Source organism: Strix uralensis, chromosome 3, assembly GCF_047716275.1.
Source record: "Strix uralensis isolate ZFMK-TIS-50842 chromosome 3, bStrUra1, whole genome shotgun sequence".
NCBI classification, from domain to species: Eukaryota; Metazoa; Chordata; class Aves; order Strigiformes; family Strigidae; genus Strix; species Strix uralensis.
The window spans coordinates 6,412,421-6,437,812 of record NC_133974.1 but is presented as its reverse complement, the minus strand read 5'-3'; the positions used below and the strand labels follow the sequence as shown (position 1 = coordinate 6,437,812).

Below are 25,392 nucleotides of genomic sequence, written 5' to 3'. Positions count from 1 at the left end.
GATAACACAGTGACATCGGTGGGGGGATTGTGTTTTGGACGTGGCTGTTCTGGTGAAAGCCTTATCAAGCACAGCTGTCCCCATATGGATGTGTAATATGCTGCAATTTGGATCAAAATAAGCACTTATGAGGACACCCACACAAGGTCTTTTTTGTCTTTTTTTTTTTTTCTTTCTGCTTTAACTTCACTAGGTAGTTAGAGGGACAAACTTTCTCTTCCAAAAGTAAGCCTCATATGTAAGTACAAGTTATCAAGTGGGACAATTATTCCATGCCTGGTTTATATGTTGGGATTTTTCCTAAGAAAATGAAAGCTTTTCTTCTCCCCTTACTTTTTTCTTTAACTCTGTCACAGCTAGTCATTAGCTTTCATTCCTCTGGGAGATTTGTAAATAGTCACTGTCATTTGAGAAGAGCAGTATCGCAAGGAAAACCTTCAAAGCTTCTGGCCCAGACTGGGTCTTACACTCCCTTGCATGGTCAGTCTTCCTCAGTGCTCCTCCTCCTCTCTACTGCCCTCGTGCCATGTGGCCGCATTAGGAACACTCATTTATGGGTGCTCGGTTGTTGAAATGTAAATGGAAAAAATGGCAAAAGCAACAGGATGCCCCAAGTGGTACTGCTCATATCACTATTGAAATGTTTCAAGAGTAAAGGCTTTACTTCTCTAATTGTTGTATTTCTGCTCCTAGACTTAATTCCTTTCCAAAGTAGTTCTAGGATGCTCCTCGCCCAATGGTGTCTTTGAATATGAGGCGCAGAAGGTGTTATTTCTATCATTCAACATATGGAGAAACAGGCATGCATAGAGATTAAGGTCTCTAACTTAACTTAACTTTAGCCATTCATAAATCAGGCATCTAGTCTAAACTCTTCTAATGTAGACTTCCTCTACAGTTAATGGAAAGAAATAGCTACTTCCAGAGGGCAATTCATCTCATTTGTCTCTGACACCAGTCTTAAAACAGGATGATTCACCTTCTGAATTTGCTTTCTCTTCCTTCTCTGATCAGAGAGGGAGCACACATGACTAGTTTAATTAGACACCCTCACCATTAGTCAACATTAAATGGAATTAATCTTACCCTAAGTTACGAACCAAGCTCACACAAAAAGCTTCTGACAGAGATGAAATGGGTGCCCAGACCCCCTGACTGCAACCCAGAACCACGTCTGCCTCCACCCCTGTAAGCAGTGCCAGGGCACGGGCACAAGCAATAACTGGGTAGGATATTTTTATGCTTTTAATAAGAAGGGCCTCTGCTAGGGTTTGGGCTTGCACCCTTGCAGATGATCCCCAGTGGCCTGAGATAATCCACGTTGTCCATCACCAGTGTGAACACAGCCATCTGTCTGGAGGCTATGAGAGTTCAGCTTTGCAGACACGGTCAGATTGTTCCATCGGTCTTAGGGCCACAGAACCAATTCTGGCACTGGTTAAGTTATTTTAAAAACATAAATGAGGCCACTGTATCTTGAGATTGAACTATGAGACTACCACTCTTAGAAAAAATGCCTTTTAATGGTACCTCTCACCACCGTATGGAAGTACATGGATTCACATCATCTAACTGAGACCAGGTGCCTACATGACATGTAGGCAAAGTGATGTCAGTACTAGGCAGCTAAATCCAAACTAGTTTTAGAGAAATCATGGTTCTAGATAGAGAAGTGTGGGATTCAGTTTGGGAGATGAGAAGAAACTGGACAAATTTAATTTTGGAGAAACTTCTCTGCAATTTAAAAAAATTAATTAGTTGACCCATTATTTTGTACTTTGAAGTATGATTTTTCTCTACCAGGATGACTCAGTCTAAAAGCATGGGGTAGGCGAGAGCCTTCTCCTTAAGGAGAAGGTGCAGCTCTATATTAGAGCTGACATGGGTGTCTACTCCTCTCTTCAGGAGATATCAATCACTTTAAAGGGGGAACGATTTTTGGGAGCCTTGTAACAACTCCATAATGGCAGCTTAATTAGCAGGATAACATCTAACCTGGTAGTCTTTAGCATTATCTTTTCAGTCAATTTAAATTACAAATTAAATTACAAGCTGGATGCTGTTAAATTCTGAAGAAATGGCTTTCACACACAGACGCAGTCAGTATTCTTTTGGGATTTTTCCTTCTCCATCTTCTTTTCCTCCACAATTTTTATGTATTTTCTTTTCCCTTTGCCAGTCATATTTTCCACTCTGTTTTTTAAAGGTATCTCCTTCCCCTCCTCTTTTCTCTTCTACTCATTCCTAATCACATTTCAGCAAATTCAAGAGGGCTCAAAATAAGGCAAACATGATTAGCCTATCTCTGGCCTCACACACCAGGGCTGACTTTATCTGGGAATGAATCCATTCCCAAAGTTAATTTTATTTTGAATTTTTGTAGAAAAATCCTATCCTATGTTCATACAGTGCCCTTTTTTGCTAAAGAATCACTAACAAAGCGGTGCACAAGCTATTTTAACTGTCTTCAGATAACTCAATGAACACTTGCTATATAGGTCACCACTCCTGCACCAACCAGTGCCTGATAACCCTCACCTTTGTTTTCATCATGCTGTTTGCCCATGCATAGCTTTGCTAGAAAAGCATTTAGATTTAATTATGTGTATTATTATTATTATAATGAAGTAGGTCTGTCACAGAAGGACAAAATTCAGCAGGATAACAGTGCATTTTAGTGTAAGGGGGGGGGGGGAAGAAGAAAAAAAAGGAAAAAAAGAGGGGGAGAAAAAAAAAAAAGAAGAAAGATTCCCACATCTGGTTGAATTGAAATGATCTAGAGATGTGTGGGTTTGGGTGTTGCCATCTAACACCCCCACCCCCCACCCCCCCCCCCCCAACAACAAAAATGTAGGGTAAAGAGACCTATATGCACATCTGGAAGACCCCAGGCATCAATGGAACTGCAAGTCCCCAGAAACCAGCAAGGGGCCAAACGCAGACTTGCATTCCCCTTCTGGACATTTAAAATTTAGGGTTGTAACACGGAGTCATGTTGTGACAAAGAGATCCACAGAAGGAGCCACACTCCCCTAGTGAAACGTCCCAGTGAGATGAGACTACATTACAGCTTCACACATTGTGGGCTACTATGCTTTGATAAAAGCTAAGGCGTGCTCACGTTGAAAGTAGCACAAAACTCAACAAAAACTTCATATTCAGGAGGTGCTCACAAAGAAGTGTAGGCAACTTAAATAAATCTCTTGCCCTTATTCCTGTGCAGAAAAAAAAAAAAAAAAAGTCCTATTAAGTACAGAGGAACCATGAGGTATGGGCTGAAAACACTCTAAAAAGGCCTTCTGAGTAGCACATAAGCAGCAGCAATGAAATATGTGATACATGTTTAAAACTCATTCCACAAGCTGCTTTTCATCTCTCATTGATATATGTGTCTGTTGACAGAGAAATTCCTGATCCCAGGGGAGTACGCTAAGAAAAGCTGTATTCCTTGGTCTCAGTCATGAGGTGTAATTTTATTTCAGGAAAAAAGATTAGAGTAGCAAGTGTGGATAGCTCAGGGAGAATCTGTGATCTGCTGCAGCAGTGAGTACATTAAAAAGCAATATAAAAGCTACATAAAGAATAGAATAAAATAATGTTGCAGCTATCCCAATGCCTGCAACACTGCATTTAGTGCCGGTTGCTCTGTTACAAAGATGATTTTGTGGAATGGATTGGGCTTGGAGGGGAACAAAATGGTTATGGACACAGGCAATCTTGGACACGAAATGCAGTCAAAAAGGTTGAGGCTGTCCCATGAGTTACTGAATAAGGATGGGACCCAGCGGCCATTGGAACAGATCAGGTCACAGGCAAGGAGATGGGCAAGAGTTGAGAAAAATTGAGAGTTAGTAGACAAAAGCTACACAAGCTGTTCTGATTTGTCTGTTGTCACAGTACAAAACATGCTAGATATTATAAATCCATTATTCACTCAAAAATAATGAGCAATATTCTGGTCTTTCACCACTACTCAGCTATTTCAAGCCAAACACCAACCTGAGTATTAGTTTCTGGAGACAGAAAGCATTGCCACTAATCCACCCCAGTACCAATTTTGACCATTTTACATGAACCAAACCAGAAAATAGTACTGAGAGAGTGCAACAAAGTCAGTGCAAACTGCAGCCAGCCAGCCAGTGCCTGCACTGCTGCTTCAGCTCGCCAGTCCAGGATGGCCTCAGAACATGTTAAAATGGCCCATAGAAGCTAACATTCAATTATCACATCCCAGGCATGGCAGAAGATGTGAGGAGGCTTCATCTCCAGCTTAATCATTTCAGTTTAAACTGAATGAAGGAATGTCTCCCAGATCAAAGCAAGGCAATCTTGAGTCTGCTGGATGTGGTAACTGGAAAGGGACGTGAGCTCGTCTCTCATCACTGAACTTCCACTGCTCCGCTGGAGAAGTCAAGATGTAAATCGGGCCATGGAAGAGGCTGACTTGCAGAATGTAAATGTGGTGTTGATGCTTGAAGATTTTTACCTCCTCGGGGAGGAGGAGTGTGTGTTTTTATCTTTCAGCTTGTGGGTGTGGAACTGAAAACTAATCAGATTATGCTACACGTGGCCTCACCAGATGCTGACACTCAGGGACTCCCTTTCTTTGTACCGTGTACACCACCCACCAGTTTTTTTGTCTGTGTGGTTTTTTTTTCTGGTACCAAGGAGATCTGGTTACCAGATTTTCAACAGATGCTTTTATCACTCTCAAGTGGGTTAGCTATTTTCAGTCATCACCCAGTTCTAGCTTTTTTGCTTTTGCCTTAACAACAAGTATCGAGGGAGTCAGGTGTCTCCATAAAAGAGCCAAGGGAAGACAGAAAGGTCATGAAAGTAAGAACCTGGGCTCTCACCTGTTGGGGACACATTTGCTGGGACATCCCAAGCAGAATGGAGGGTGATGACCCAACACGAAACACCATCATGGTTTCTGTTTGCTACATGTCATGAGTGTGCTCAGCATCAGCTAGTGAAGTTTGGAGAGTCACTCCATGGAGTGATTACGGCTGGAAAGGGCAAACAAAATAAAAATTCTTTGAACTCTAGGGCCAGTAACTGAGGCTTTCTATGGCTTTGGGTACAGTGCTGAGATTGAAAAAGAATAGAACTTTAATGGAAAAGAGACTTTCCTTCAGGCTAAGGGGTGGCAGAAAGAAGAATAACCTAGTTTACAAGCCATGAATTTATAGCCTATATACTCCAAGCTTTCCCTGACTTCAAGAGAAGCACAACAGAGGCCAAGAACCCAAGTTTTGATTATTCCCACTGTTCTCCAAAGGTGAAGTGCTTTAAAAAGGTAAAAAAATGGACACATTTTTTCCTACTAACATTATACATCCTTGAGACCAGCACTCTGATTATGTCTTTTTAACACTAGCACACTAATGACATACTTCTCTGTACATATGGTAGAAGACAATTTCACACCACAAAAAACCCCCAACAAACCAGGTTACATGTTCTCTGAATTTCATCACAAATTCTCCTTAAATTCTCTTTGGGCATCTTCCTGCATTTCATCCCATTTGGTCCTATGGATCAGATGCAACTGGAAGATACTGATACAGGCTTGACTGTGAATTCAGCTACAGGCTTGTAAAGCTGAAGTCAAGGGAACCACATTTATGCCACGGTAAAGGAGTTGAGACCTGAGCCTAAGGCTTAACAGCTGTTGTGCAGGGACTGAATAATGCTGAGCATTCAGCATGAAGCAAAAATATTCATTGTTCTGTTACAAATTTCAGAAAATACATCATTGCAGCAAGATGTCACTCCAAAGCAGTGTCAATCTATGCACTGGAGGTAAAGATAAGAGAACCATAAATCAGCAAAAGCCTAGAAGATGCACGTCAGCTCTTTGCAAGGAAAAAATCTCTGAAACAAGTCACAAGAGTCCCTCCTGTGTCCCTTGTCTTGTGACAAACTGTCATCCTCAGGCTGGCTTCCTGCACCCAGTCCTACCAAACGCACCCAACCCAAAGTTCATGACAAAAAACCCAAAACACAAAAGCGCCAAACAATTTTTACCCAGGAAAGGGGAAAGCTTGGAACCCTTCCAGTCTCTTGGGTAAAGACACAATTATGAGAAGAAAAATATAATCCACCCAAGAGACATAATTACATAATTAGGCCATAGGCTGTGCATAGGAAAGGTTCTTATAGTTCATAAAACAAGGAGCTACATAGGTGCAGTAACTGCAGTTAATTCACTCAATGGAGAAAAAAAAAAGATGTTTGTTTTTTTAAATAGCTGAGGGCACCAGTTTGCATTAGACTGGAGAGCTTATTCTCCCGACTGTACACAGAGCCCTATTAGTGCCAACAGGAGCCACTCAGACGCAGGCAGCAAACAAGACCCTGTCTCTTTTTGTTCTTAAAAAAGACATATTTTTTACTCAAATCAGGTAAGCCCTGTACCTAAAACTACTGCAGAGAACTGGAAATAAATAAAGACAGAGGAACATATGCTGTGGATGGGCTCAGTTCCTATACACAGATCTAACGTGGGCCATTGCCAAAATCCCATTGAGCTCCTCCTCCTTGACCCCTGCTCTTTGAAGGTCTGCGGACTACTGGTATGGCTCCAAAAGGGCCAGATCCAGCTCCCAGGGGAACCAGTTATGCTACTGTCTTCCTGGAGCTGTGGCTCCAACACTGGGTGAGCAGAGGCAGGGGCAGGTTTGAAGCTCAGAGGAGAGGTCAAGCCCATGGAGCATCTCTGGTGTTGACGGTCATCTCCCCACTGACGTACTGGGAGCAAAAGCAAATGTCGACTCAGCTCATCTCACAGACAGCCCGCCCAGCACGGGACAGTCAGAGCTTCCAGCAGGTCAAAGGGAGGAAGGGGCAGGAGGAATGGGGCAAATGATCCCATGGGTGTGTCCCTTCGTGCCCATGGGAATGACTCTAATGCAACCATTGCAAAGCCTTTGGGGATACAAAGTGCTATCAACGTTTGTTAAAATTCAGCTGGGGTCTGTGAAAAGCGTGCATCCAGCTGAAAGACAGACTCAGAGGTCAGGGTTTTTTAGCAAACTCCAAGAGCTGCAAAGGAGCCTCTTGCTCCCAAAATTTCTCTACGTAGAGAGGTGAAAAATGCCTGCTCGGAGCAGTGCTCCAGGTTGCTTCTCTGGCAGGCAAGGGACTGATGGGGGGCATGTGGCAGCGGCTGAGCTGGCCAGGAAGTCTGCACAGGGAAAGTCGTGTCAAAGCAGCAAAACCAGATTTAACGAATGAAACCAAAACAGGGCTTTGAGAAAAAGGACAAGCAGAGCAGGAAGGGGCTCAAGCAGGATTGCTTTTGCACCGGTTCCCTCCCACCCTTTAACTCATCCCAGAGTTGCAGGATCCATGCTGCCCTCTGTTCTTCCCTTCTGCTGCGGTACGGCCTCGGCTCGCCAGTAAATGAGCAAAATCTCCCCTTGCTGTAGTGTGGTTTGGTTTTTTTTTCTCTTTCTTTTCAAAAAGTTTTTGAATTCTGACCTGGATCTTGAAGCTTGTTCTGCAAAGCTGAGCAACACCCCATATGAACATCAGCACAAACTGGCTGGGTTGGGGAGGGAGCAGGTGGGACCCCCTTGCTCCACAATGCTCTGACTTCACCTTTACCCATCCTTCATGAACATAAAGGAATCTGTGTGCACGTATGCCAGGAAACCAGCTAAACATTGCTGGCATCGCCGCTCGGAGACATTAAAGACAACTCATATAAACAGAGACTGTCACGCAAGTCTCAGTCCCTGCCTTAATTCCCTTTGCATGCTGGTATCTGTTACGCTCTCCCCCTCCTCCTCCCCCCTTTTTTTAGCTGAAGGGGGGAAGAGGGAGAGCAAGGGCTGTCCCACAAAAGCATAAGAGCTCCTCATTCTGACTTTATCATCCTTATCCTAACCCAGCAATATCTTTGAGGAATAAGGCTTCCCCCACACGCCAAAGGTAGCTATCCTATAAAGAGCCCGCCAACTTCTGTTGCTTGCTGCAGCGACCGGCAGTAAAGATCATAGCAAACGAAGGGGGTGAGAGGGGGGGAAAGAAAAAAAAAATCTCCCTGAACTGGCCTCCCTCCAGCTGGCAGGAGGGGATGGTTTTCTTAACGCTTGCGAAACCTGATTACTTTAAAAGAACCAAAAGGGGGGTGCTGTAAACACAGCCATTAAACCAGATTTAAGGCGCTTAGTTTAAATCTAGTCTAAGAGCTCTCTGATGCTACGCTGCTCTGCTCTCTAGACATCAATAAGGTGCATTTTCGGTTTTGGTTTTGTTTTACACCCCCAAAACCAGGAGCGTACTGCAGGCTGAACACTGCGGTTACAATGGGAATTCAGGCATGGAAGAAACAGCAGTTAAGCAATAATAGATCGATGTGTGCATGTTTGCACTCTATCTTTCAACAGATTGTTTTGCTGTGTTAGAAGACTACTGTGTTTATATCCATGCTGCAGGTTTTAAGCAGATTGTTTAAACTCGATTAAAGTGGGATATTTCTAAAATAACCTTACTAATAAAATTCAGATGGCTAAAGAAACCTGAAAACATGGTTAAAAATAAAAAAGATGCCATTTCAATCTACAGTCAGGGGTAACATGATAACTCCAAAAGAAAAGAGTCTTTACAAGTTCGACTTGAAGGATTATCTTGTGTATCAGCACCCTCTGTGGCAGAGTAGCATTTATCCACGTATCCACCCATGTTAATGCTGTTGCACAATTTACTACAGCCGTGATAGACAGATAATTGCTTTATCCACCCAAGTGTAATAAACGGAGTCTACTATGTTAATCCTTGTATTCTTATTGTCTGCGAATGCCAAGTAAGGGAGAGACATACGCTGAAAACCCTACCCGCTCCTTCCAAAACTACTGGAGTTTACTCACCCTCAGACCTGCTAAGTGTTCTTACTGCATTCCACTCCCCTGCTTGCAGCGCCAAGTATTTTGAGTAGTATCAGGTTATTGTTACATAAAGGGCACCTACACTCAGGCTATATGGAGGCAGAAGCCAGCATGCAGCAGCCTTTAGGAAAAAAAAAAACCAAATACCCTCAAACATCTTTTTCTGCTCAGTAAGTAAAACAGGCCAAGTATTATTTGTTCCTGGGCATAGCACAGAAAGTAATTAACCTGTCCTTCTAAAACGACATCTATTCAGTTTGTGTGGAGTCTGTCTGACTGTTGAGAAATGTCATTTAGCTGCTGGCCCATCAGTGTTTTCCACAAAAATCTATAAAGATTTTTTATCTTGAATGTCAAAAACAGGCGTATCCTTTAAAAGGTTTACAGATTCCTGGCAGCTCCATGACCTTAGGTTTGTGGCATCAAATTTGTAATGACAGTTTGATGGATGCCTCCCTTTCTTCTTCCTGAAAGGTATAAGGAATTGGTGGTTCCCCCAGTAAAAATTATGCATAACACTGTTCTTTGCACTCAAGTACATAAAAAAGTCTTGTGCTACTGGCAATGAGTGGGTTTATTGGGGCAGCTTTCACCCTGCAGAAGGTATTCAACTTTCTGTGTAATCAGAGCACTTGCACAAGCACCTACACGACACACAAGTTTTGAAGATGGACAGCCTTAAGCAGCACATAAATGATGCAGCTGGGATTAAGAGAAGAAACATTGGCCTGAAGATCCTGCTAACAATCCTGGAGGTGAGTTGCAGTTTTTATCCCCTTGTTACGCTCCACCTCGATCTGCCAACATCAGCAGGGGCATTTCTGTCTCAGGTGGAAGCTGGGATGGATTAACCTCTGCTTTCAAGTCTTTGAGGGAAAGAAAGTGTCATTTAAAGGCTAAAACACAGCCATAGGGGATGCATGGATGGGAGCATGGTGTTACAAGGTTGTCCACTGACTATCACTAGTGATATTAAAATGAAAGGTGTTTTATGCATCTTCAACCAATTAATGTTCATTATTTTCTTTAATAACTTGGATGATGCAATACAAATCACGATTACAAAATCCTGAGATGACATCCAGTAGGGAGGAGTCCTCCAGACTTTGGAGAAAGGGGTCAGAATTCAAAGTGATCTTAGGAAATTGGAATAATTATATTTGCCATGCCATTAGTAAAATGGCAAGCAGTAAAAGTTAAGTGCATTGTACTACACTTTGGAGCAAGAAATCAAATGCTCAGATGCACCACAATGACAAACCTATTAGCCAGCAGCACTGCCCAGAAAGGTCTGAGGTAGCAGGGAGCTGCAAGTTGAATGTGAGTCAATAATAGGATTCTGTCTTTTTTTTTTAAAAAAAAAAAAAAATGAGGTAAATGCAGTTCTGGGAAGGATTAATGGTTAAGTTGCGTAGAAGACACAGAAGGTAACTATTGCACTCTGCTCAGAAGTGGTGAGACATCAGCTGGACTGCTTTATCCAGTTTGAGACATCACCCTCTAAGAAAGATACAGACAAATGAGAGAGAATCCAGAGAAGAGCAACAGGAGCGATAAGAGATTTAGAAAGCATGACCTACATGGAAAAGCTGAAAGAAATACATTTGTTTAGTCTAGAAAAGAGACAAGCAGGAAAGGACATGATAAGAGTAAAATGTTTTCTAAAGAAAATGGTAATCAATTGATCTCTATGTCAGCTGAGAGCAGAACAAGAAAGAGCTGGCTTCATTTGAGGTAGAGGAGATTTAAGAGATTAATGTATGATATTAGCAAATTCCTTTTTAAGTATAAAAGAAAAAGAACACAAAACCCAGACTTGGTAAGTAAGTGGAAGGCACAGTACTGGAGGATTTAAGAATTTGGACAGATGTCAGTGATGATCTAAGTATATATAATACTTCCTCTGAGGAAAAATGGTCTAGGTCGCCTGAGGTTTCTTTTAGCCCTACTGTTGCAGGACTGAGCGATTGTCTGTGCTTGGTTAAGTCACGTACACAATATTTTTAACATGAGTACATCAAGTCAAGCAGCTCATGCTAACTGTGGGCCTGATGCTGCAGAGAGTTTAACATCTCCAGATGCCATGAAAGGGCACAGTGAAATGCAGGCTGTGTCTGCTTAGGTATTTAGACCACAAGGAACCTGAGTTTGGAAATGCTGGTCTTAACCCCTCTGTTGCAGTCCCTATGGCTGTAACTCCAGAAAAAATTCATTTCTTTGCCTCATAGTGGATATCACAAGATTGATATCACCATTAATTTAGCAAGCGTGACTCTGAGTTTCCACTAGTTTTTGGGTGAGACACAATGAAGTAAAACTAGAATTTCATGCCCAATGCTCAAGAGTGTTCCTGCATCCCCAGATGAAGGTCCAGAAGACCATTCACATGTTACTAGTCCATGACTGGTTTGGTTGTTGCTTTCTTATTTGTGCATCTGCTGGTTACTCGAAGAGAGATAGTCCCATGCCAGTATGAAGAACAAGGGACATCAAAATGACAAACTTCTTGGAGAAAAAAAACCCAACTAAGCCTGGAAGCAAATGTTTTGGACAACCTTTATCGTCTATGAGAGTGTAGGGAATTCCTCAGCACAGTGACAGACTATAAAATCTTGGGATTTTCCAACAAGACAGCCTCATTATTTGCATTATTTGCTGCTGGAAGTGCTTCATTTGTAACTATCTCCACTGGATTTATTTTTTTATCCTTTGACAGAAAAGAAAAGAAAAGCTACATTCTGTTGTGAGCTACACAAACGCAAATCCCATCCTTGCTACAGAAACTCCAGCCCTACATACATTCATCTCGCACACCCCCTGAGCCCCAAGGCTGACTGCCTCTATCCCGGATCGGCTGTTCAATAACATCATGCCCAAAACTCAGCAAAGCATTGCAAGTGCACAAGATGCAAGTTGCTGGCCAAAGTTAAGCCCATCCTTACTGGCTTTGCAGGTCACTAACTCAGTGCCTAATCCAGGTGTTTAACCTGCTCAGGAGATACCTTGTACTGAAAGCCCCAGGGGGTACGGAGGGGAGGGAGGTGAATGACACAATTGCATTTGGCTGCAGGGAATGTAATATTTTTTTGAAAGGCTCTGGCAGGGGGCTGACCCTTTTGCTGACAGTTGTAAAGTTTGTTTAGTAATGGGGAGACTCCCGTGAACTTAAAAACAATAGGAAAACAGAGTCCTGGAGAATAAATCTCGCCCCCTGCCCCGATTGCCTGTGCGTTTGGCTACCAGAAGGTAACAAATCCCCAGGAATGTGGGCGGTGGGGGGGATGCGCCTGCAAGACGGAGCTGGAGGGTGGCCAACACAAGCAGCGGGCGATGCCATTCACGGCACGGCGAACTGCACTGATGAACACCCAGGGAAAGCCTGGGAAAGGCTGGGGCTACCGCAGGCAAAATGTCCCCTACAGCTGCTCCAGCTGCTTCTGCAGAGAGCTCTTCAGGAGCTCATCCCACAGAAAACTCAGATACCTCTTCTACTGCTTCCAGCCATATCGAATTTAGTAGAAGGTGGGCTTCTTCTCAAGGTATGACGGAGAAGATCGGTCCAAATAGGACCTGATTTTTATTTCTGAATTCATGAGTCTCCCTTGCCCATACACCAAGAGAGCTCAGAGGACATTAATTTTTGGTCACTGGACAGGATGTAGCACACGAGACAGGGAAACCTCTGACTTACCACCAGTCCCTTGAGCTGCACAATCCTCCTCCAAGTTCATTTTTTAAAGAAGATTATAGCTCCCAGGCTTTACTTTGACCCTGCTGTAACTACTCCATTATTTCACTGCTAAACAGAAACCCACTTGGGCATTACATTGTGGGTGCAATCCTCTGGAAAAAGGAAAATCAAAGAAGCAGAAGCTGTAAATGCCTAGTTATAAAAATCACAAGTTGTTCAAATGGGCAGCTGTGAAGTTGATAGCTTTCAAAGATGTACATAAGCCCATACATTTAGCCCTACCTATATATATACACACTTCAAGCTTGGAAAGACATTAGAATGCATTGGATCATCAATGACACATGCTTCAAATAATCTCTAAATATTTTATTATTATTTTGGTGTGTCATTAAGTTTGGATGTCCACTACAGTGCACCAGTGGAAAACATCTCTGCGATGCAAGAGTGGCAAGAATAATTTATTCTGCTCTCTTGAAACAGGCAGAAATAACACTAAAGTCCTTAAATACTGGAAATACTCATCATCCCCATGCTATTAATATCGCCTCAATAGCTTGTTCTATTTAAAGCAATTTTCTCTCTTTGGGTTTTATTTTGCGGGTGGCAAATCCTCATTTAATTCGCAGGATAAAAAAGTATGAACCTACAATTGGAAAAATGGGATTGTATGGGGCCCAAGCCATCCACCAGAGCCATGAATAGAGGCTCTGCCACCGTCTTCAGTGGGAGACAGCCTGGCCCGGAAGTCTTTACAGCTTGCACAAATTTGAATTTTATTATTTGCTTTGTTTTTAACGTCATATGACTCATTTTAAGGAATAATATAGCTGCTTCCACTTTAATGGTTACAGCTACGTCTCTGTGAAGCCAAAACTTGATCCCTCGGTTATGGAATTTTAGATACAAGCTGTATAGTCTGCCTTTTAGCCTTACCGCTTGCTTTTTTTCCATGGAGAAAAGGCAAACTCAAGCTATTGGCACCATTTGTTAGAGGACAACACATACATATGAGGGTTTCCTTTCTCTTTAAGCACAACCCTGATTTAATTCCATCAAAGAATGATGGAAAATAGAACACAAAGTGCTCTTCCCCTTTTGTCCAAGAAAAGTAAAACAAGCAATGCTGGTGATGATGAAGAAATTGGATATCTTTTAGTGGTGCATTGCCTCGGTTTTTTTTACAAGTAAAACTCATCTGTCAACCAATTTAAATGAAGTAAAAAGGCAACAACAGAAAAGTGGAATGGAAAACTTTTTCCAGCTTCAACACAAACTGTGAGGAAGTCAAAGCTTAAAAAAAGAAAGTGATTTTTTCGGTAAAAGTCTACAGAGAGCTCAGCACTATGACAAAGGAAGAATTTTAACTCTTCTCCAGGTAGGATGGGTCATTCCTTGTCCTTTCACTCCAGCTTCCCACAAAGCCCATGGAATTATTCTCCTTTTGGCAGCAGAAAAGAAGGTTGGCTGTCAGTGTCCCCATCACTGATCAGTTTTGATGCACAAACAAGTTATTCCTCCCTTGACAAAATACTGTGTGTGCTAACGATCCCCCTTCATCAAAGGACCAACATTAGACTAGGGCTGAACCCAGTTTCTAATCCCTGATGGATTTAGATGGCCAAACTATTGCAAAGGGTGATCTGCTGTCAAGTCTACCCCCAAGCATCTGTCAGCCTTTCCGACAAGACATTGGTTCAAAATTATATACCTTGTACACAGTAGGGAAAATATGCTCCCTTCTCCATGATACTGGTATTTCACTGCATCATTTGAACAGAACATGTATCCCTGACACACCAGGTGTGTCATTTCACTCTCTCACCAGGTCTGGTGGTAATTTACTTCCTGCACATCACTCAGATTTGAGAGTGAAAAGTGTTTTTTCCAGTTTTGCTTTTCTTTGATAAATTTCTTGATGGTGTTTGAGAATGGCTGATATTACTGTTTGCTAATGTTTTGATAATGTTTCTTGCTTTCTTGTTGATTGTGGCATAAATCTTCATGAAAATAAATAGATGCACACCAGTATAAAACCAAATAACAGAGAATTGTGGACACTGAATTTAAAGTGAAAGTCAAGGTTTACTCCCTTGACAGCTAAGATAACTGTACCTCGACCAAGCTCTGTGGTTTTCACACCTTCATATTTAGTGTTTGGATACCTCCTCTGCTTTCACAAAAACAGCTACATGAAAAACTAGTCAAAGGCCTTCTCCTGTAAGGAGCAACTCCCCCATCCCTGCCAGGCAGGGACGGGTATCCAGCTTCTGGTAGCTGCTGGCAGCATCCCAGGCGCAAGGAGCTGGGTCTGCCCACATTGACCCAGGTGCAAGACCACGGTGCCACAGCACGGCAGGATCAGGGGCACCAGTGCATTTCCAAAAGGACAATCCCTCATCACATCACACCAGGGTAATCCCACTGCCACCTCTAAAGGTGGCAGGAGATGACATGCCAGGCAGAAGGATGAGGGGCGCAGTAATTAAAACCTGCCCTTCAGATTTTATTTTGTGTGTGTGTGTGAGTTAAGTGGCCTCACTTAAAGTAAGGTAGCGTCATTTCCACTGGCTGTAGCTTCTAAAAGTACCATTGCTTATCCTAAACTTAAGCATAGCTCATTCTGGTGGAGTTATGCAGTTTTGGTATGTACACATGATGGTACATTCCTTCCATGTCTCCAAATTTGATCAGAGGCAGTGCCATTTATTGCTGCTTCAGTGCACTGAAAAGCAAGCTGACTTGTGTATGCAAACAAACACACTAGCACCCTCACACATGCTAAAAATGACATTTTTGTGTCTGCTCACAAGGAAAAAGAAGCATTAATTATGCACAAACATAACAACTTTCTCTAACTCTGCCTGGAGATGTGAAAGAGAAGTGGCCCTGTAATCACGTCTCTTCTGAGAATACTGCCATATGGTTTTAACAGAGGTTTATTTCCTGAAGCAAGAGAGGACTGCAGATTCTCAATCCAACTAAAATAATTATGCAGACAATTTCACTCCATTACTTGCAGTGGAACCCAAGCTGTGTGGTCTCCACATGCTTGCTGACACCTTTAAAGAGACATTAAACCATTTTTACATAAAATTCCCTTAATGGGTGGGATGTAGGATGAATTTCCTGGAAGATTAGCACCTGTCGCATTGCATAAGGCTTGCCTCTGACTGCTGCATTAATTCCCTTCAGTTGGTAGACAGCAAAACTGCCATTGAAGCCTCCAGAATACGGAGCAGCAAAGCATCAACCATATCTCTACAGAGGGAAACTTCTCCCCTTGGTGAAGTTTCCTAAGCAATTATTTTACCTCCCACATTTGACCCTGAAATAGCACAGGACTTACTTAAGTACAAATGGGTGCCCCACATTAAGTACAAGGCAACTGAAATACAGCCTTAAATTTCAGCATTGGGTTACGCTACAAGCACAATGCAGAGACTTTGCTGACAACTTTTTTCAGAGCCACCCTGGGCTGCCAATCTTTCCCCTCAACAGATAGATCACAGTATAAAACTTCCAATCTTTCAATCAACAATGGGTAAAAATTCAGGTAAAATGAAACTGTTTTGTCTCAAAATAATAAAATGTGTATTAAAACATCACCTATCCAACTCTGAATGTAAACTACAGGAATCCTGTAAAAACAGGGATCTTAACCAAGACACACAGTGATTAGAGGATATTTTAAAGAGAGAAAAGAGACCACCCTTAAAGCATGGAAATATCCTTTTTGGACTAAAATGCAATCTGGTTATTTTTTTGGTAACTGTGTGTGATTTTAGTTACAGTAGCTAGTTTATGGAATTAGCAAACATACTACATTTCAGACTAGCAAATCCAATTAAATCAGAAGAAAGCATACACATACTTTTAGTGTGCCAATCTGCCTATGGTGTTAGAAAGACAGAATTCCCAGTAGCAAAGGGGTGAGGGAAGGGGAAGAAGGTTTGCCACAGGATCAGGGGATTTTTCATAGTGTAAAAAGCTAATTTCTTTAGATCAAAAAGGTAAATTTAAAGAAAAAAACAACCGGGACTATGAGATCAGATCAGAAATGAGGTATATACCAGCAGCAAACCACAGGGCACAACCAAATGGTGCATGGGGGTTGTTTTCTTGATGGTTTGCAAATCTTGGTGCAGCTTGAGGCTACAGAATGAGCACCTTCCTCCACTGGGCATGGGAGCTCTGCAACAGTTAATGGCACACTCTGCATGTGTGTGGCCTGAGCTGCGAGGAAACCAAGCAGGAAACGTGTTTCTAACCTTTCTCTAGTGGCAATTTCAACATTAGGCTACAGATAAATTATGGTAATGTAAATAGTAAAATCCAGTTCTCAGTTCTTCAGCTTTGCGTCTGCCACCACCTTAGGTTTCTGCCAGTGGGATGGGCACAGGATGCTCTGCTACAGGGCGGAGGTTTTGTGCTCAACTCCTGATGGTGCCATATACAAGGCAGTCTCCTCTCGGCTTTCCCTCCTATGTTTTATCCCTTTGCATTGTAAACTCTGGGGAATTTTCTCCCATTTCAAGTTTGGGGAGCGTGGTACTGAAAGATCCCCCTCCTAGCTGTGGTGTCGATACGTCTTACTACAAAGCAATTGCACCTCTGATAAAATTGTAGAAGTGTACTGACCATTATCAAAGCTGCTCCTACTAATACAACCAAATAAGGTTGGTTTGTTAAGTCAACAGTACTTTCTCAGTCCCATGCCTGAGCAAAATGCTCTGACTGAGCCTTTCAACACAGCGAAGAAATACTGAAGACGTTAACAACGGCATTGTCTTTCTGTGACACTCTAAAAAAAGCTACGAACATATTTTTGTCCAAGTTGGATCTAACAATGCTCCCTCTCCTCCAAACCTTCTGTTTTCAAAACAAAACCTAAATTTCGGGCCAATGCTTCCTGTGGTGATCGTTGTGGTTAAACAATATTTGTGAGTTTTGCATGCTTGATAAGGTCTCTTAACTCTGTAGCAGAAGAATTGCTTGTCAACTGAGGTGTGGCAATTGGAGATAGAGGTTAAACCCAGCACAAATCTCCAGATCCAGTTCTCCTCTGAGTTTATGGCAAAACTCCCACTTACTTCAAGAGAGGCAAGATTTGGGCTGATACAGCTATTCCAGTTAGCCTTTGGTTTTGTGGGGAGAGGGACAGCAGCTTTTCTTGCGTTATTCACCAAAACAGGAGGAAAATGCTCAAAAGAATAAGAGTGCTGGGGTTTGGCCAGCTGCACCTACTCTTCACGCTACATGCCACAAACGTCTAAAGTGGATCTTGGGGAAATTACCCATAGTGGTTTTGAGGTTTTAAATAAGGACAAAAAAAAAAAAAAAGACAGGAAAACTGCACTTGAACACTGATTCACTCTATAAATTGATTTAACTTTCTGGCAGTTGAAATTTAAGTTCAAAGATGCAACCTGGTTTATCAAGATGCAACACTGCTTTGAAAAATTTAGCCAAAATGTCACCTTCTTCCTTGAGAATTTTGGCTTTCCAAAAGTATTACCCATTAATTCTGGTGTATTATGAATCATCCATTTAAAACACATTCTCCCCAGTCTGACATGGACAAGTGAGACCAAACCTGCAGAGAGACCTGCTCAATAGGCAGGACCATGACTAAGTATAAGAAGTCAATCTTAGCTTAGTAATAAAAACAAGCACCAGTGCTTTACAAATGACCAGCAAGAATTGGTGTCCTCACCAGTGAATAACATCAGGTAATTTCAGGACTTTGCACAAAAGTTAGGAACTCGGCAGTAATATAAAAAAGTGCTAATGACATGAAGCAGCAGTGAAAACTCCTACGCATATGGTTATAATGGCTGGCATTCATGGGCCAACATTAATGTGCTGGTGAAAGTACAATGAGATCTCTGACCACAAATGATAACAACCTTAGTTTTATGCCGCGCCCTGAAGGCAAAACTTTGGAAAACGCCAGTGTTCCCTTGGTCTTTTCAGAAATGGCACAAGCTGTTGGTTCCTTATCTTGATGGGGATTTCCACTCATCTTAATTCTTTAAGATGGAACCTGTAAAGCTTTTTGATCCGTACCTGAACACACTGGATGCCTGTTTACCTGACTACTATATGCAGGTTTGGACTCCTTGTCTGTGTCAGACTGGGGAGAAAGTTTGTTAAATACATGACTCATCATACTCCAAAATCACTGAGTAATACTTTTGGAGAGCCAAAAAACCTCTCAACGAGGGAAAGGAGTCTACCTGCCCTGTGCTGAGGTCTACAAGAAATTGCCAACACTGAAAAAAACAATTTCATGGGACATCTCATCAATTAATCTCAGAATTATGGGCTTGTTAGACATCATTCCCTTCCCATCAGCACTGCTCAGAGTTCATTAGCAGGTTCTTGAGCACTTGAGGTTATGCTCTCTCCCATGCCTCAGAAATTACTGAAGTTAAATCAATGTTATTAATATGATAATTCAAAACATGCTGGCTGTTTGGCTTTTAATGGAGCAACTAAGAGGGACACAATTTATCAGCCAGCAGTTCAAATAAATAGTATTCACCTATTTCTTTCCCTGCCTTCTTTCATGTTTGATTCCTTACAAACCTAATCCATTTTTTTGTCCTCCCCTTTTTTATTTTATGAAGGCTTCCTCCAAAAAACAAACCAACAGAGACCAGCAAACATTTCTTCTTTAATGTCTCCCATTCATCTTATTTTTCCCTCCTCTTACCATTTGCTGTACATGTATTTTTGGGTGCTTTTCTCTGTTCCCATTCACTAACCTTTCATTGCTCTATCTATAACAGCACTACACATTTAAGTTTACTGTCTCAGAATTTATAATCTTACTACTCATCTGCTCTGCTTCTCTGTGAGCTGTGAGCCTTTAGAGTTGGGTATGCTGCTGGTACAAGTTGGTTATTTCTTGGCTGTACCAGGTACCCTTTACTCTATGGTTGCACCCTGGCCAACATGTGTGAAGAAGCAGGAGAGAATTCACCATTTCACAGTCTTTCTTTTCTACCTGAATTTTTCTACACCAGCACTTCAATGAACAGGAGGGATGTTCTGGACAGTAACACACAGAGGAACACACCTGGCACCCCAAATTACTCCCATGTATTCACTGTTGCTAATGAAAGACGAGGTTGGCAAATATGGGAGGCTCCATTTCAGAAATATTTTTACGGGCAGCATGGAGAACTGACAGAAAAGTAAGTCATTAGTTACAAAAGACAACAAAAAAGTTACTGCAATACTGTGAGCCAAAGTGAAATGGGATTTCACAGTGACTGCTCTGGTACCTTGCATTTAGAAATGCATGAGCCAAACTTTTCACAAACAACTAGACAATTTATTACTATCTGTAACGTAGAAATGAATTGGCCAAAAACTGGCAAAAAAAAAAAAGTTTTTCTCATTAACGTCAGGCTGCAGAATTCCAGATTAAAACAGCCTGGAGGCTTTCTCCCCTCTAATAGATCTCAATTATTTTTTCCCCCTTAGGGGAAAATTGACCAACTAGGTTTTGCAGCAGGTTTATGGCTAGTACACTGTCAACATTTCCAGGAGAAGCCTCTGTTTCCAGGGTTTTCTGACACTGTTGTAGAGCTCACTCAGACTAACATTTTTTTGTGCCTAACAAACTCTATAAATTTTTAAATAACGCTTTAAAAAATAAATCTTGCTTAGGCCCTCAGCTAATAGGAACTGACTTTTTTGGAGCTCACTTTCCGTTCCCAAAGCAGAAGCCAATCTCAGTGAGATGTTTAATTGAAACCTGGTCACTGTTCACTTTGCAGCCCCTGCTATTCATCACGAAGCTTGGACGTGCCGTCAGCACGGGGGGTAACCGAGCCCCACACAATCGGGGCTGTGTTCCTGCAGCCTCTTCAGGTTGCAGCTGTGCCAGCTGATGAGCTTATCATGCCTGGCCTTTTTCCGCTGTTAATCACTCATCTTCAACCACAGCTACCACTGATTTGGAGCAGGACTCTGCCAAGCCAACTCATTTTGACTGATGCTGATTAGAGGAGCACTAGCAAATGGTGTCCTCCCCAGACAGACCAGCCATGGCTGGAAGAGGACACCCAAGGAACCCTTAGGTCCCTCAGCCCCTGGGATTCCTCCTGATAGACAACGTGCAAGGCAAAGCGATGTGCCTTCCCCCGGCATGGATTTATTGTCACGCTGATCTACAGGGCTCACAAATTTCCCAATTTCCCTGAAGACCTACAGGGACACTAAGGCACTTGTGGCAGATTGGCACCTTCTGCCTTTCCTACTGTATTTGCAGTAGGTTCTGCTATCAGCTTCCCCCACTGGACATGGTCATGAGAAATGCTGAATGCAAAGTCCACCTGAGCTCAGGAAGGAGCTGACCTATCTTCATCTCTTTTCCTCCCTTACGAAAATCTTACCTTATTCCACAGAAAAAAGATGGGAGCTTCCCCATGGACATCCATGTTTATGAACATCCATGGACCATGCGTATTTATATATAATAAGAATCAAATTTTGTTAGTGACACCAAAAGGTTAGTACTGGGACAGATACCACTTGCTAGACCATTGCAGACACAGAGTAGAGGAACAACCCAGAGGACTGCAAGTTAAGGAACTGGAAATCCTGCCTGTTCAAAGGGGCTGCAGAAAGTGGAAAAGGCAAACTCACCACTTTCTCAAATCCCTTGTCTAAGGAGGGTCATAACATGTTAAGGAAGAGCAGATTAAGGGTATGTTGTTATAAGTCCAGAGGTACAAGTATAGATAACTCACTTTGAGTTGAAATGACTAAATGAGTTATCATTGACACTTAAAGTCAACAGCAATGCTAAGCTGAGACTTACTGAGCCAGGCTGATAGTCTGCTCACACTCATGGTGCAGTCTCACTTTCTTGCACAGAGCTCACGATCATGCTCATTGCCTATGTCCTGGAGAAGTGTTGCAACTTCACCCTACTCAGCAAGCAAAGGACACCACAGGGGATTTTAAAAGCAAATTTCTTAAATCAGTGCTTGGTTGCTATATGCTACATATTATAGACTGTGGAAGTTACAGAGTTCAAGGTAAACAAATGGAAGCTATTTTTCCTTATCTAGAACACCTGAGAAATCAAGACTGGTAAAATTTAGGGCCTAAAATACCTGTCAAAGTCACTCTAAAGAAGTTTCTCCCCAACCAGGCTGAGAAATAAAATAATTTCTGTTTTGAATGAGCCCCTCCAAACACTGTTCTCCTGTGAAGCAACAGTGCTTGTGGGGCTGAGAGAGAACTGGCAAACTTTTTATGCAAGCCAGCAAACTCACCTATGTTAAAGGATTCACCAACTAATTTTTAAAAGAGAATGTAAATGCTGATCTAAAAATTGGCTTGACTATTGCCAGTACAGACCATAGAGATACTCAGCCAATTCCTGGGGTGGAATGGGTTACCGCGTCCCAGACCTGGATGGTAACCATCTGCGCATGTGCTCTCCGCCTGTGGCAAGTGTGCAGCGATTCTACTTATCTTAAGCCTGTTTTATTGAGGGCTAAGCTAAATCAAATCAACCTACATTTATGGGGGGGCCAAGAACACCTACCGGGCAGCTGCTGTGGCTCAGCTGACATGTGGAAACACAGGCATCCCCTGTAACTTGATCATGCGTCTAAGCCCTGAAATTTTCTCAGTATGGACTCAACTGGAGGCTGAAATTAAGTGCAATTTCAGGTCTTCTTTCAGACTGAAGTGGTGCACAGGTCTAGTGTTAACACTTCACAGTAGGGCAAATTCCATGCATACATACCAAAGTATAATGATTCTGTAAGTTAAATATAAACACTTTTGTTTGTGTTAAAATATTTGAACATCTGTCTACAGTGTTGGGAGCCTGAATAATAGAAGTACACTACTGCAGAAGAATCAAATTATGATAATTATGGAATGGAAAACAAGAACTTGATAGGCTGTTTCATAAGCATGCAGTACTATTATGTATACATATATGCATATGTAGGCATATAGCATAATAAAAGAAAATGCAAAAAACTCAACAAACACCAATAAGAAAAATTTAAATTTTAAAAGTCTGTCTCATTGAATAAGTAAGACTGTAGCTGGAAAAACAGCAACAGACATTTATACTCAAGCCTTCAACATTTCAACTCTCTTTGCAATGTAAAACAACAAAAAACAATGGTCCTCTCATGAAAAGGCCAAATTCACAATGCAGAGACTGCTCCTCCCCATCAGGCAGGGTATTCATTATTATTTTCGACGTGCAGAGTCTAAAAAGCTATAAAAATATTTGAGCATGGTGTGTATCCTTTCAATTCTGCACATACTCATCTTGTTGTTCCATCAAGCACTTGGCATCAAAGGCTTTCTTTATGTGCAGGTGTGAAAGGTGTGTGTACAAATTAAGGAACTATCTCACTAGCTATTCAGTCTGAAGGAGCACATGAAAGAACCTCATTATAACAACCCAAGGGATTCATTTTTACTCTGAACTAGGATTCCCAGGATCCAGAGCTGCTCCTGTCCTCTTTGCACATCCAAGACTCACACTGACTTCTGAAGGACTTTTGCAGGAATCCCCATGCTAGAGAAAGGTTCACTTGCTCCAGAGATGGATACAAACAGCTACGTCTGTCTTTTCTATTAGCAACTGTTGTCTAAAAATATCAAATGTATTTGGTGAGATTCATTTTTCAGATGAGCTGCACAAGATTCTAATGGGTGGAAGTGATCTGTTTGAATTTATATATTTTTTCAGTTCCGATAGGGAAATGGCCTTGCCCCCACAAAAAGTGAGGTTTGCCAAGGCCCATGCCCTCCCTGCAGCTCCAGATGGCTATGAATTCAGTCATATATTCTGGCCAGTAGTCTCAAGGCTGGGGTTAAACAAGCAGTTTGTTCCTCTCTTACATAAGCACCGAAAGACAATACTACATTCGAGCTCATAAAAATATTTTAATTGGTGATGATTTCCAGACAACTATGTCAAAATTAACTCAGAGTTGATGCCCACTTGCTTAAATTTCATTCATCTGGGTTCAAATTATTTGCTTAAAAGAAGAAACATTTCCTTTTATACACACTTTGGTTTCAACCTCCAAAACCATTGCTAGAAATTAGTCCTAACCACCCAGTCGGCTGCCTCAGAAACCAAGCTCAAATCCATCACTTTAATGACATCAATAACAAATACACAACTTTAAACCCTATTGTGAACAGTGGCATACCAAGGAGCATGTGTAGCTGTCATCTCGTTAGTCACTAGAAAAACACCAATGAAACCAAAAGAGCCTAACCATGACAAATTATTCAAGAGTTTAACCTGAGACATTAATGAACGCTAAATAGCTTGTTTTCATGCTTGCTTAAGGAGATTTGTTTAAAATCCCACCAACCTCCCCTGAATGTCGCTTGGCGAAGCTGCTCATTCTTGTCAAGCTGGTTTTCCTATTCCAGCTAAAACAGCAGGTTGCAAATGTTTGGTTAAGGATGGCTGCCTTCCCCACCCCTCAAGACACACACACGCGAACGGAGGCAACCGCACCAGCTGTAAGGCTTCCTCCCCTCGGCTGCACAGAAGTGGCCGATTCACTTCCCAAAGTCAGAAAACGTATGGTTGATAAAAGCATGTGCACCTGATTGCTGTCATTCAACAGTCACTGGTATGAAATCAATGTGAAAAGAATATCTATCCATCCAGGAGTTTCATCTTTTCAGACCTTCTATTTTGTCTGGTTTTCATCTCTCCAGGCTGTACTAGTGTAAAGCTCCTAAGCAGGCACTAGAAGAGCCTGGTACTTGCCATTCTCTGAAAGCAGTACCAGGTATTTAACTCTGAGTAAGAGCTGATTTAATGAGAGGCTCACTGCTACAAGCCACCTTTGCCTCCTGTAATGCCTTCAAGGAGTTGAAGGAATTGGGATATGGAGCCTAAGATAACTACGTTGTTCTGATACAGCAATATGGAACAGCAACGTACAGTGGGAGCTCAAAGCTAACAGGATAGAGAAAAAAAGCCCACTTCTTCCCATCTAGAGGATGTACAAATATGAAATTAAAAAAAATACATATTTTTCTATTTATCAAGGGAAACTGCAGCTTTCTGACTCATATTGCGATATACTGTGGATGGGAATGCTCCTTAAAAACACAAATCAAGTAAACAAACACCTTGATCTTCACCATCTTCCCATATTTATGTCATCCCTGGGGTGGGGTAGGGTAATGCCACTATTCATACTTCACACAAGGCGAACTGAGACTGAGAAAAAGAGGTACCCAATTTCCACTGATATGAGTAAGTTTGAATATCTGCTTAGAGGGATTTTCAACTGCACGAACATCATAAAGACGTCAGACCTGGAGGATCGATGTTCAAATGCGTCACCCACTGAACCATCCTCCTACATCCCTGCCTTACTCATGTGGCCACAGAGCTGGTCTTCAAAACTTCCTGGCATGAGAATTAAAGGGAAAGGAAAAAAAAAAAGGCATAGGGTAGGAGTGTTTTGTTCTCTTTAAAAAGAAACATTTCTTCTAACAGACAGCCTTTTTGCTGATGTTCCAGATATGCTAACATTGCTTTTTGCTATATACAGTCTAAATCGTCATTCAAACAAGCCATGAGCAGACTTCCAAAACAGGAGCACTCTCAAATGCACTCCAAAAAACTACATTGTGCTCTGATGTAAAACTATTCTTCAGTCCATATGGGAGATCTCAAGCATTTGCTGAGTCTGGCTTTACTTTTAATGGAATTTATGTTGGAGAAACCATTTTATTTTGACCAGATTGGTGTTTATGCCAAAACTTTTTTTTTCC

General features: G+C 41.9%; 1 protein-coding gene across 11 annotated transcripts in view; it reads right to left on the bottom strand.

Moving 5' to 3' along the window:
* The window catches only part of RUNX2 (RUNX family transcription factor 2), a 151,563-nt gene that overhangs the window by 35,633 nt on the left and 90,538 nt on the right, over positions 1-25,392 (bottom strand). The gene's annotated exons all lie outside the window — the stretch shown is intronic.